Below are 8,512 nucleotides of genomic sequence, written 5' to 3' on the forward strand. Positions count from 1 at the left end.
CGTTTTCCCTTAAAATTTTCTTAGAGTCTTTAAGTCTTTAAAATACAGATGAGCACAAGGTTTTAATTTCTGCAATGCTACGTTGATTCCTGAATTTCAATAACACAGATTTTACTTGGAGCTTAGGCTGGTTTGGGTTTATATTACTTCCAGGATCCTGTGTATCACAGGACTGAGGTTTGGCAGTGCTCTTTACGAGCGTGACCGTATAATATCTTACAAGGTCATTACGATTATAACGTACTTATAAATTGCATTTCGTTTGCAGAGAGCTTTTCCACGTGCTGTTTTATTGGCTCCTTTCAAAAACCTAATAAATTATATTAGCCCTGGTAGTCTAGTGAAAAACACTGAGGCTCCGAGTAGCGACATGAACCATTTAAAAATACGTAGTTGTTATTTGGGGAACGGACATAGTAACCTTAGACTTTCCATAAAACCTTCCTACAACGAAACTAGAAAGACATGCCTCTACCCATCGCGCAAGTTGGAGATTTTCCAAATACCAGAAGCAGCATCAAAATTTGTGATGAAATAGGTCTACACTAATTATATTATATTTCAAAGCCTGTGTTTCTAATCTGCATGATGTCAAACAACTGGATGAAATGTTCACCAGCAGGTCACGTTAGGATAAGCAGCCCAGCCCAATATTGTGACAAAAATATACAGTTCATTGATGATAGTTTCCTTTTTTGATCTTTTGGTGCACACTGTTTAAACACAACTTTAACATGGTAATAATCCGCTTTATTTTTACACACATTTCTCTGGTAAGCTCTATCTGTAGTAACAGATGGTCAGACCACAGATAAAATGGTTTCCATCTAAATCAGTGAAAATAATAGTCAGTGATATGTTTATAAATCTATGCAGACTAAATTGTGAAAAGCAATGTTCGTGCAGCTGCGGGACTGGATTGGATGCAGAAGAGGAATTCCTGAAGAACTTTACAATGATGTATTTAATTACAATCTACTGGCTATTACAATTTTAAGGAACTTTTGTTCCTGAGAAATTTTCAAGACCTAAAATAGCTCAATTATTCTCAGGATGACCATGAGGTAACCACATACACATAATAAGCAGTAAAAGTTTGTATAATGAGAAATTAAGATTCCTACACTTGGCTTTTTTTTCTTCCTTTGTCAGAGGTCATAGCTGGATTATTATCATTTGACACTGCTAATTATATAGGACAAAATTCAATTTAATTAAGCAAATATTTATTGAGCACATTTTATTTCACAAAATGAAGGGAAAGGGAAGAAGAGCAGAAAAAGGCCTGAAGGAATTCACATTACAATAAATTGAACAAACGCAAATTATGAGCCAATCAGAGTGAGGGCGACATGAAAAATAATTACATGCGACAGAAGAGAAACTAAATTTTTAGGTATAGATAAGATTATGCAATTATTTTTGTACACTAGTCTTCAAAACTTATGGTCCTTTAGGATAATTCTCAATGTTTGGTTACACAGCACTTAATTGTGTTTTACAGAAATGTGTAACATTTAGAAAGTATAATAAAACCACACGGTTTAACTTTATAATTGGAATATAAATTGGGATAGAATTTATCTTTAGGAAAAGCTATTTGAGCAATTTAAAAATATCAGTAAGTTGCAGGAAGAATGTTTAACCTACTTATGTAAAAGTAGTTCAAGTTTTCTATAATGGGTTTAGCATATTATTTGTATATTCACAATGTGTTAATTTTAAGTTAATCATTTATTCTTTAAAGCAGGTTCAACAATTCTTATTCTAGGCAATAACGTATTTGTTCAAATTAGTATATGTGAACTTTTGTGTACAAAAATGTTCTTATAAAATATTCTAAAATTTCAAATTTCGGTTCTAGAAGAGTAAGCTTGAGTTCAATTGCTTTGAATTAATAAGGAATTTTCTTATTAAAATATTTTGTTTAGTGTGGTTTCTATTCAGGAAAATCTAACAAAAGGGAACTCTAGTACCTTTTGTTTTCCATTTTATTTTTATTTTTTTCCCATTTTATTTTGTGAAGTCTCATTTCAAAGTTTAGAAAAGTTAAAGTTTTAAGTTTAGAGTCTTAAATATGAGAAATAGGCAGTTGGTGAAAAGTATATGTTCTAATTTTAAGTATACTGCATATGTATAATGATAGGCATTGTATTTTTAAAATAAGCTTTTCACAAATAGTCATATTAGTAGATGGTATGATTTTATTCAGATTTTGAAAACAGCACATTAAGGGACTTTATTTTGAATTTTTAGTACTTTAAGGATAGGACATCAAAGATGTCTATCTTTTTGTACATTCCCGGTTCATCCACCAATGCATTAAGAAAAAAGAAAAATAATGACCAATCCTTCATTTTTATCTGAATTAATTTTTTCGTGTGTGCCGTGTTAATATTAAATTCGGTCAAGTATAGGAGAAGGAAAAACATTTGAGTGTCTACGAAATGCCAGGCACTTAATATCATCTCATTGAATGACTCAAGTGCCATCAGTTCCAATTTATCAATGGGGAGACCGGGGTTAAGGGTTGGGATCAGTTTCCGTAGCTGGTGATAGTATTAGCTGGGATTCAAAACCCTGCAAACCAAGCCTTGAATGGCTCAAATCAGTCATTCATCTGCCTCTTATCTGCGGGGAAGCATCATGATGATCCACACAGACCAGTCTCTGTAGAGGGATAGAGAGCTTACTTTTTCGTTGTCACTGACTCCTTTGAGAAAGAAAAAAAAAAAAGTTAATTAGCGCATTCTGGATTCTGGTTTGATCCTCATTTCTTAAAAGTGACTTCATGTGGCCTCCAAGAATTCCCTTCAAAATACTTTACATTATTGGGCTGCATAGTGGGTTTTAAGCTACAGCAGATGATTAACAGACACTCCCCAGCCAATAAGCCTTGAAAAATAAGTGAAGAGCGCAGAGGGGTTGCAAAGCTCTCCATGGTGGACCGAAGGAGGAGAGGCCAGACCTCTGTCCTGCATGTTGGGGAGACCTGTTAGTCTAGCGGGAACTTGCCCTTTACTTAGCAATGAAGTCGAGAGCTCGTTCTCTCTGCTTGGAGCTGTACAGACGGACCGCGGCTGCTGAACAGACTTGGCGTGACCCTTCCCACGGGGGGCTGTGAGTGGGTACAGCTGAAGGCAACTGCCTTGACCAAGCCACACCATCGTTATTATGTCACATAAGTAAGTGAGAGAGTGGGACATGTTGTAGGAAAGATCACCATAAAGATTGCTGTGGGGGTGCGGTGCACTCACCTTCCAAGTGGATCGTTGAGTCGCTGTCCTTGTCACTCCTTCTGGGTGCACATTCCATACTTGCTCTTGGCCACCATCCTGCGCCCACCGTCGTAGAACCGCGACCTACTGGGTGAGAGCTCCCGCTGTAGATCCTTCGTCCCTCCGTTTTATTTTGGGTTGGTTTATCTTCCATCACCTCTCAAGTACGAGACATTTTTCAGAGGACTGTCTCCTCCAGTCTTGTTTCTCCTTTTTAAGCTACGGTGTAGTGGTGGCCTCACGTTATCTTTTTCAACGCCACCTGCACGTTGTCGCGTATGCACATCCTGGCTCTTTGCTTTTCTGATATCTTAGTCCTTTAATGTCTTGATGGTCATTGAAAATGAATTCACACTATAAAATGAAATACTTAGTTCTCTGAAGCTTATGCACCGGCCAGTTCCTTGGAGCAAGACTTGGGAGACTGTCTGCCCTTGAGCTTTCGAAAGTAGCTCTCTGGACACCACTGAATCCACCGGATAGTCTTCAAAAAAAAAAAAAAAAAAAGTCACGTGGATTATTTCTAATGAGCTCAGCAACAGAGTTTATGTTCCTCAAGCCATTTCCCAAATGGGCAGACTTCTTTAAAAATATGCCAAATGGAAGCGCTTTTTTTCTTCTTCTTAATATTTTATGATTTAGAAACAAAACAGTAACTATTCTTTTCACAAATACAAGTTACTAAAGCATTTACCAAATAAATAACTTTGTGCTAGTTTAGCAGCTAAATGTTTTCTACGGTATGCCTTTAAGATTATTCAGTAAAAATTGGATCGCTGTGTATTCAACATGAAATTTTTATTCCATTACAATCAAGCACCAACAAAATGGATTTTTCTAAAGGAGAAAATTTGTCTTCTGTATTTTAAGCAGAACAAATTTGGATTTTGCCTCTGACAATAAAATTTTGTACGGTAATGTGTAATTCATCACTGTCTTAATTTTCTGACATGTGCAGATAAGGCCAAGATAAAAAATACCTTCTGCTTTTTTATTCTCCCATTTTTCACTTGAGAGCCCATTTTTAAAATCCTGAATATACACACTGTAGAGGTCCGTGAAAAGGGAAAAAAAATCACTTCCTTTTCTGACATGGGCTTTTCTAAAACTGTACACACACCAAAGTTAGAATAAAGAAGAGTGTTTTTACGCGATATTATAAAAAGAAAAAAATAGGAAGTTGGTCTTTTTTTCCAATTATATGCCTTTAGAATAAATTAAGTGATCTGCACTTTGGCTAAAGTGATTCCACCTGCAATGCATTTCAGATGGTTTTCCACATTGGACAGACTGTCAGGATCCGTGAACTTCAAGGACACTTTTCAGTAACAACAGGACTATAAAATATATACAATCAGGGCTCATAAGTAGTACTGATAATATGTTTTTCAATGGCTCTGGGTTTTTCTCTTTTAAGGATTATTCAGGGAACATTAAATTTGGCTCCATACAGCCAGTCATTTGAGCTTTTACCCCTGATGCTTTATATACAGCTATAGGCGATCCTCCTTTGTCTCGAGCGTGAGAGCAAGAAATGGAAGTGGGTTTTTTTTTTGTTTGTTTTGTTTGTTTTGTTTTTTGTTTTTTAAGAAATGAAAGGCCTTGAGCAGCCTGGGTGGCTCAGCAGTTTAGCGCTGCCTTGGGCCCAGGGCATGATCTTGGAGTCCTGGGGTCGAGTCCCACGTCGGGCTCCCTGCATGGAGCCTGCTTCTCTCTCTGCCTGTGTCTCTGCCTCTCTCTCTCTCTCTCTCTGTATCTCTAATGAAAAAATAAATAAAACCTTCTAAAAAAAATAAATGGAAGGCCTTTAAAGCCTAAATCAAGACTCTTCTATTTGTGTGATAGCCAGTGTCTCTGTGTGTGTGTGCTGGAGACCTAGAGATGTGCGCATCTGTCTCACGTAGAGACAGGTATACAGTATCCCCCGTATCTACACACACAGATCGTCTATTTATTTCTTTACCCAATAAAAATCGTAGTGCGGAACAACACAGGAGTCAGAAAACGGTCATTGTAAAATACCAACCAGGGGAGGCGTGCGTGGCCACCATCGTTACCTGAAGGGCCTGTAAAGTGGGCCCCGAGGTTCACAGGCCTGACTGCAGGGATCTTCTCTGAGAGTCACTCAGGGACTTACCAACAAGTAATTCTGATGAGATCAGGAATGTCCGGGGTGGTATGAGCGTGGACAAAAACACAAAAAACAAACAAACAAAAAAAAACCACAGAGCCGTTGGGCCTGGGCCCCAACCCGGGAGAGTGTCAGTAGGTGATGGGGGGGCGAGATGGTCCATGCTCTGAGCCAGATGGCAGGTGACGCCGGGGGAAGCCACCCGGCTGGGCCACGGTGAAGGACCCTCGGCAGGCACGCTGGGCTCTGGCTTGACATCGGGTGCACCTGCATCGCACCTACGACGGCCTGGTGCCCGGGCCACACCTCAGTCCAATGAACAGGAATCTCGGGGCCACCACGGGCCGCCGGGGCCCCTGCCTGTGACATGACACCAGCCTGTGCCCTGGCCCTGCAGCCCTCTGTCTGCGGCCTGGGGGCCCTTCCTGTGTCCCCTCCCCCCCCCCCCCCATCTACTGGGACCCACAGGATCTGTCCTTCACCTTTGTTCTGCTCTGGGAGGAAGGGAGGCCGGTGGGCAGGGCTCCCATCGGACGACGGCGCCGCGGCCCTCCCCAAGGACAGCCGTTTGCTGCTGCTACTGCTGCTCCCCTGCAAGTACCTGGGACGAACCCCAGCCGACAAGGGGCCAGCGCGTGCAATGGGCAGGTGCACCTACCGTTGACCATACCCCGACGGTTATCCTCCGCAGCAGGCTTGGTTTCTAGTTCTTTTGTGGTTTCTTTCTTTCTTTCTTTCTTTCTTTCTTTCTTTCTTTCTTTCTTTCTTTCTTTCTTTCTTTCTTTCTTTTCTTTCTTTCTTTCTTTCTTTCTTTCTTTCTTTCTTCTCTTTCTTTCTTTCTTTCTTTCTTTCTTTCTTTCTTTCTTTCTTTTTTCATTTTTTTGGTAGCTTTATTGATTGCCAGGGAAAATGAAAACCAGAAAATTAATTAATTTAATTACAATTAAACTTTACACTGAATGTTCTTATTTCTCTGATTAGACCGTCTGCTCGCAGCTGTGGCTATGTACACACACACTCGCACCCACCACGTCTACAAGTTTGCACTCCAGAACCGTCAGAGGATGTCCAGCACAAGACGGACTCTAGGTTGCCCAGACAGGCACACAAGTGCAGTCACTCCCAAGCCTGCTTTGGTGCTCTGCTGGGTGCTCTTGTTGGAAGGAGGCCCTGAAAAGCAGGCACCCCCAGGCCGTGGCTGCAGCCCCATGACCCATCCTTTGGAAAGACCACAGTTCTGGAGGCTCTGGGCCTCTCAGTGGGAGGAGGATGAAGGACAGGGCTCAGCCTGGATCTATCAGGTCCTCTTGTGGCCCCGTGGGTTGATGTGGCTCCTGTGGGCAGCCACAGATGAACAGAGACTCTTGGAGGGCACCCGGAATGCTCCTTTTGTTCTGGGGACAAGGACTGTGGGGTGGGCTGACTTCTCCTTCTCTCGTCGTGACCTGCCCGCCGAGCGCTGAGCCTTCTTCAGCAACACACACTACCTTTTCACTTGACATTGCAAAAAAATAAAAATAACATAGTGGCAGATTTGCTTAGGTACCTATAGGTACCTTATCCGTGTGCATAGTAGATGGTGACAGGTGCCTTTGGGGTCGCCAGGCGAGGCCCAGAGGGGTGTCAGGGCCATGAGAGTGCCCGGTCTGCGCGCCTTCCCAGCGCTCCCGCTCTGGCTCCCCCTGTGGGGCTTAGATCTGGCTCTCCTTTCCCCAAATCTCCGCGTAACTAGAGATTTCAGAATACACACAAATTCATTTTCTTTTCCACCAGAATGGAACTGGAAACGCCGCCACCTCTGGAACATCTTCGTGAACTCTCAGAGGGTGAATTATTTAATTGGAGAACTCTGGAGCCCTATCTGGCAAAATATCCCTACCTCTGCTACCTTTATCTTCTCCGTCTTTTACCCAATATCTAATTGTCTTGGCATGATTGAATATTGAGCCCATTGGCATGCAGAAAGGACATTTTGCTAGAGAGTAAGACCTTCCAGGTTGAAAGCTTTGTATTAAGTCATCAAAATTTGCCTAAAGACTGACTTCGCCGCGACGTGTTTTGACAAGCTCAGGTCTACCCAAGCATCCCAACACCTGGCTGCCAGGTAAACGAGGGAACCGCATGAGGAGCAAAGATCTCCGTAGGTGTCCTAATGCTGAAATCCTGAGAGGAACGGCTTCACTCCAACATTACTAGGTGGACATCCACCACAATCGAGCATGAAAAGGGGATGGAAGGTAGGCTTGCCACGTGTATGATGCTGGTGAGCTCCAGCACACACGGATGTGGCAAAGATGCCGAGAGGACCACAGGCAGCCCCAGGACATACAGGGAGGCCGTTCTGGTGCTTGGATGGAAGCCACATTTCTCAGGGACATTTGAGTGAATATAATTGGCTGAGATAAATGGAATGTTTCATGTAATAAATACAAATTTAGATGTTTTAAGTTGTGTGTGTGTGTGTGTGTGTGTGTGTGTTGTGGATGGAGGGGGAGAGGGAAGAGAGTTAAGAGCAGAGGAAGGAACCTAAACCAGGCATATTTCCACATGGAAAAAAAATGAAATTACACATTACACATTAAAATCATTTTCCCATCTTTTAGACTCCATTTAGTCAATTTGCTAGTTTGAAAATTCTCATCGCATTGCGTGTGAAAAAAAAAAAAAAGCTGGTGACTTAGAGGAGAGAGTTAGACTGAAATGTGATATTATTAGTTTGGGTTCAATAGAAAGTGACGTGAGTTTCTAGAGCTGTCAAATAAGATTCTGGATGCATAGAAGCTGGGTGCTCCCTTGAGTGCAAAAAGAACTACCAACACCTAACTTTGGAGAAATGAAACTGGAAAAAAAAAATCAGGTTGCGTCTCTTGGTTAGTAACAAAACATGGGAACTCCAAGGTTAAAGATGCAGATGAGTGTCTGCCTGTTGTGCCACAAATTCATTTTAAAAAATAGGGCCCCATGTGTTAACGTTTCTAGTCATTCCTGTTACTTGAACAACGTGAGTGACAGCAAATGATCTGTCTGCATTTTTTTGTGTAAAAATCTCCTTTGCTTTTGACCACAGATGTTCATCTTACTCTAATCCTTATCATCACCTGGG

At 41.6% G+C, this 8,512-nt stretch overlaps 1 long non-coding RNA gene across 1 annotated transcript; it reads right to left on the bottom strand.

Annotated features, from left to right (window-relative positions):
• Positions 1 to 1,106: 1,106 nt before the first annotated feature.
• Positions 1,107 to 6,028, bottom strand: LOC144323432 (uncharacterized). The gene is made up of 3 exons (XR_013388867.1): positions 5,892 to 6,028; positions 3,258 to 3,762; positions 1,107 to 2,713 (listed from the first exon to the last, which is right to left on the bottom strand). It is a non-coding gene; the product is annotated as an uncharacterized LOC144323432 (long non-coding RNA).
• Between the last annotated feature and the right edge of the window lie 2,484 nt (positions 6,029 to 8,512).

Source organism: Canis aureus, chromosome 11, assembly GCF_053574225.1.
Source record: "Canis aureus isolate CA01 chromosome 11, VMU_Caureus_v.1.0, whole genome shotgun sequence".
NCBI classification, from domain to species: Eukaryota; Metazoa; Chordata; class Mammalia; order Carnivora; family Canidae; genus Canis; species Canis aureus.